This window comes from Macrotis lagotis, chromosome X, assembly GCF_037893015.1.
Source record: "Macrotis lagotis isolate mMagLag1 chromosome X, bilby.v1.9.chrom.fasta, whole genome shotgun sequence".
Classification (NCBI taxonomy): Eukaryota; Metazoa; Chordata; class Mammalia; order Peramelemorphia; family Peramelidae; genus Macrotis; species Macrotis lagotis.
The window spans coordinates 332,363,852-332,369,851 of NC_133666.1; positions in this window are offsets into that span (position 1 = coordinate 332,363,852).

Genomic DNA, 6,000 nt, shown 5'->3' on the forward strand with positions numbered 1-6,000 from the left:
CTAATGATGAGCAGTTCACATTTTGCCAATTGTTTAGATCTGGCTTTATTTGTGAGTTTGTCCTGGGAGGCAGATTCCCAAGTATTTAATGCTATCTACAATTACTTTAAATAGAATTTCTCTTTCTATCTCTTGCTGTTGGCTTTGCTATTCATATATAGAAATGTAGATGATTTATGTGGGTTTATTTTATATCTTGCTCCTTTACTGAATTTATTGTTTCAAGGAGTTTTTTAGATGATTTTTTCCAGTTCTCTAAGTATACCTGCATATGTCTGCAAAAAATGAAACTTTTGCTTCCTTGTTGACAATTCTGATTCCTTCAGTTTCTTTTTCTTCTATTATTGCTAAAGCTAACATTTCTAATATTATATTGAATGGTGATGGTTATAATGGGCATCCTTGTTTCACCTCTGATCTTATTGGAAATGCTCCTAATTTATCCCCATTACATATAATATTTGTTGATGGTTTTGACAGATGCTATTTATTATTTTAAGGAAAATTCCATTTATTTCTAAACTTTCTAGTGTTTTTAATAGGAATGGGTGTTGTATTTTATCAAAGGCTTTTTCAACATCTATTGAGATAATCATATGATTTCTGTTGGTTTTGTATTGATTTGTTCAATTATATTGAGTGTTTTCCTAATATTGAACTATCCCTGCCTACCTGAGATGAATCCTACCTGATCACAGTGAATTATCTGAGTAATAACTTGCGGTAATCTCTTTGCTAAAATTTTATTTAAGATTTTTGCATCAACTTCTGGGCAAGATGGCAGAGAGAAGACAGGCACAGTTCTAAAGTCTCCTGATCTCTTCCCCATCTATCACATGAAACAAATTTCTTAAAAGAAATCCAAACCAGGAAACCCAGAAAGAAAAGCCAGGAGAGGAAAATCTACCTCAGGATTTGTCTCCCGCAGCAGCCTTGGCTGAGTACCGGCAGGTGAATCTGAGCCTGGGATCAGCCAGATCAACAGCTGAATTGGAACTGGGAGTCTGAGGGCCCAAGAGCCGGACCTGCTGGATTAGTGGTGGGACTGGACGAAGGGGGCTTGGGTTGGCGGGGAAGCAGAGGTGCTGGTGTTGATGCTGTCCCCCTGGAGCTTGGGGAAGGGGCTGTGGAGAGAGGTCTGGTGCAGGACAGCTGAACACCATCCCTAGGCTTCTAGGGTCTGAGAAATTCTGAGCCCACGCCTCCATTGCACTGAGGCCTCCTCCCAAACAAATGCAAATTACTTCTGCCTCAGGCCCAGGTGAATGAGCAAAAGAACCAGCCCAGCTGAGGAATCACCTCAGGCCAGGGTAAAGCCCACAATTGATTGAAGGCAAAAGAATTCAATAGCTCCAATTCCCTCCCTCAAGCAAAGGGAGAAGGCCTCTCAACCAAGGTCACAGACACTCCAAGAGAGGGCAACCAGCACCTCCTACTGGCCAGCCAGAGAAAATGCACTCAGTAAAGCCTTTAGAGATCCCAAGACCAGGTGAACCAGCCCCCCCCCCCCCAACTCAAGGTCTTAGCATAATGAAGAAGGGTCAGTGGAAAGGTGGATCCATAGAAAAATTCCTGGAAGGGAAAGACCCCAACCCAGAGAGACCTGGAACATCTGAGAAGAATACAATCTGGTCTCCAGCACAGAAAGACTTCCTTGAAGAAATAAGGAAGGAGTTTAAAAATCAACTGGAAAATTTGGGGGGGACAATTAATACCTTGCAACAAGAAAACAAAACCTTAGAAAGTAGAATTGGACAAACACAAAAGGAGAATAAATCTCTCAGATCATCAATTGGACAATTACAAAATGGGAATAATTCTCTCAGATCCTCAAATGAGCAAATGCAAAAAGAAATTAATTCTCTCAAAACCTCAATTGGTCAAATGGAAAGCTCTTTCAAAAGTAGAATTGACCAACTGGAAAAGGTTAATGAAGAAAATTCCTCCCCGCAAAAAATAATGGAGTCTACAGAAACTAATGACTCCACGAGACAGCAAGAGTCAGTTAAACAAAATCAAAAAATAGAAAAAAATAGAAGCAAATGTAAAGTACCTCATCAACAAAATCACTGACCTCAAGAATAGATAAAGGAGGGGCAACCTGAAAATTATAGGACTTCCTGAAAACATTGAAGAGAAAAAAAGCCTGGACTTAATATTACAGGATCTAGTGATGGAAAACTGCCCTGACATCATCGAATCAGAGGGCAAAGTAGTTATTGAAAGAGTACATCGATCCCCACCAGAAAAAGATCCTAAAATGAAAACACCAAGGAATGTTGTGGCCAAACTCTAGAACTATCAGATAAAAGAGAAAATCCTGCAAGCAGCCAGAAAGAAACAATTTAAATATCAAGGAGCCACAGTAAGGATCATGCAGGACCTGGCTGCATCAACTTTAAGGGATCGAAGGGCCTGGAATGAGATATTTCGAAGAGCACGGGAGCTTGGAATGCAGCCAAGAATCTACTTTCCTGCAAAGCTGAGCCTTCTCTTCCAGGGAAAAAGATGGACATTTAACGAAATGGAAGAATTCTAAAAATTTCTGATGAAAAGACCAGAGCTAAACAGAAAATTTGGATATCAAACAGGAGGTTCAAGAGACACATGAAAAGGTAAAAAAAAAGGGGGGGGAGGTAAAAGGAAAAAAATGCAATCCAGAAAGTTGAAACTGGCTATATCCCAGCATGGCGGGGGGGGGGGGGGGAAGAGACTCTCATAAATCCTGAGAAATGTAACTCTAACAGAGAGATTATACCGAGCCAGAAATGATGGACATACATGACCTATCCATGAGACTGCTATCTAATGGGATGTAACTGGCTTTAACTCCACTGGGGAGAAAGACTCTAATAACTCTCAGGAATTTTGACTCAATTCAACAGAATATACTGAACTAGAAGGGACAGACACTCAGAATTTTCTATGACTTAGCTAGAATGATCTAAAAAAAAATACACTACCTCCCTAAAAAGGGGGACAGGAAAGAGACGGGAGGAGGGAGGGGATTGAATAGGACAAATCTCATTACACTAAGAGGTACAAAAATCCTATGGTAATAGAGGGGAAGAAGGGTGTAGAGGAGAAATACCTGAATCTTCTCATCAGACTTGGCTTAAAGTCAACCTACACATACTCAGTTAACTTATAAAACATCTGACCTTTCAAGAATTAAAAGGGGAAAAGGGGAGGGGGGACAGAGAAAGGGAAGGGGAGTGGAGGAAATAAGGGGAAATAACAAAAGGAAGGGAAGGGAACAGGGAAAGGGGAAAGAAAGGGGAGGGTGTGATATAGGAGGGCAAACACACTGAAGGGGGTGGTATTCAAAAACAAAATACTGGGGAATATGGATAAAAGGGGGGGGAAGGGGGAAAAATACAAACAGAGGGAAGATAGCATAGAGGGCAATAAATAATTAGTAATCATAACCTTGAATGTGAATGGTATGAACTCTCCTTTAAAACATAAGCAAAGAGCAGAGTGGATTAAAAACCAGAATCCTACAATATGCTGCTTACAAGAAACTCATTTGAAGCAGAGAGATACATATAGAGTAAAGAAAAAAGGTTGGAGCAAAATATATTTTGCTTCAGCTGAAGTAAAAAAAGCAGGGGTAGCAATCCTTATGTCAGACAAAGCAGCAGCAAAAATAGATAGCGTTAAAAGAGATAAAGAAGGAAACTTTATCCTCCTAAAAGGTACCATAGACAATAAAGTCATTTCAATATTGAATATATATGCACCCAGTGGGACAGCACCCAAATTCTTAGAGGAGAAGCTGAAAGAATTACAGGAAGACATAGACAGCAAAACTCTACTAGTGGGAGACCTCAACCTCCCGCTATCAGATCTAGATAAATCAAATCATAAAACAAACAAGAAAGAAATTAGGGAGGTAAATAGATTGTTAGAAAAATTAGATATGGTAGACTTATGGAGGAAACTGAATGGGGATAGGAAGGAATATACCTGTTTCTTTGCAGTACATGGAACCTATACAAAAATTGACCATGTACTAGGACATAAAAACCTAATGATCAACTGCAGAAAGGCAGAAATAGTGAATACATCATTCTCAGATCACAATGCAATAAAAGTCATATGCAATACTGGGCCAAGGAGATATAGACCCAGAGCAAATTGGAAACTGAATAACCTCATCTTAAAAAATGAGTGGACCAAAAAACAAATTATAGAAAGAATTAACCATTTTATCCTAAATAATGATAATAATGAAACAACATACCAAAACCTATGGGATTCATTCAAAGCAACTCTCAGGGGATATATTATAGCTCTAAATGCTTATATGAATAAATTGGAGAAAGAGGAAATCAATGAACTAAACATGCAACTAAAAAAATTAGAGAAAGAACAAATCAAAAATCCCCAATAAAATACCAAATTAGAAATTTTTAAAATTAAAGGAGAAATTAATAAAATTGAAAGCAAAAAAACTATTGAATTAATAAATAAAACCAAAAGTTGGTATTATGAAAAAACCAATAAAATTGATAAACCTCTCGTCAATTTGATTAAAAAAAAGAAAGAAAACCAAATTGCTAGTATTATAAATGAAAAAGGTGAACTCACCACCAATGAGGAGGAAATTAAAGTAATAATTTGAAATTATTTTGCCCAACTTTATGCCAATCAATTTGATAATCTAAGTGAAATGGATGAATATTTACAAAAATATAAGTTGCCCAGGTTAAATGAAGAAGAGATTAAATACCTAAACAACCCTATCTCAGAAAAAGAAATTCAACAAGTCATTATTGAACTCCCTAAAAAAAAGTCTCCAGGGCCTGATGGATTCACAAGTAAATTCTACCAAACATTTAAGGAACAATTGGTTCCAATCCTATATAAACTCTTTGGAAAAATAGGGAAAGATGGAACTCTGCCTAACTCTTTCTATGAAACCAATATGGTACTGTTACCTAAACCAGGAAGAGTTAAAACAGAGAAAGAAAATTATAGACCTATTTCCCTGATGAATATAGATGCAAAAATCCTAAATAAAATCTTAGCAAATCGACTACAAGTCATCACTAGGATAATACATTATGATCAAGTAGGATTTATTCCAGGAATGCAGGGTTGGTTCAATATTAGGAAAACTGTTAGTATACTCAATTATATCAATAACAAACCTATCAGAAACCATATGATCATATCAATAGATGCTGAAAAAACTTTTGACAAAATACAGCATCCATTCCTATTAAAAATACTAGAGAGTGTAGGAATAAATGGACTGTTCCTTAAAATAATTAGCAGTATCTATCTGAAACCATCAACAAGCATTATAGTCAATGGGGAGAGACTAGAGGCATTCCTAATAAAATCAGGGGTTAAACAAGTGTGCCCATTATCACCACTACTATTCAATATTGTATTAGAAATGTTAGCATCAGCAATTAGAGAAGAAAAAGAAATTAAAGGAATTAGAATTGGGAAGGAAGAGACAAAACTCTCACTATTCGCAAATGACATGATGGTCTACCTAGAGAATCCCAAGAAATCATCTAAAAAACTACTGGAAACAATTAGCAATTTTAGCAAAGTTGCAGGTTATAAAATAAACCCCCATAAATCTACAACTTTCCTATATATGACTAGCAAGAAACAGCAGGAAGAGCTAGAAAGAGAAATCCCATTCAAAGTAACCTCAGACAGTGTAAAATACTTGGGAGTCTATTTGCCAAGACAGACTCAGAATCTTTTTGAAAACAATTATAAAATATTTCTCACACAAATTAAATCAGATTTAAATAACTGGGCAAATATCAACTGCTCATGGATAGGTAGAGCTAATATAATAAAAATGACAACTCTACCAAAACTAAACTATCTGTTTAGTGCCCTACCAATCAAAATCCCCAAAAATTACTTTAATGAGTTAGAAAAAATTGTAAGTAAATTCATATGGAGAAATAAAAAGTCAAGAATTGCCAGGAATTTAATGAAAAAAAATGCAAACGAAGGTGGCTTAGC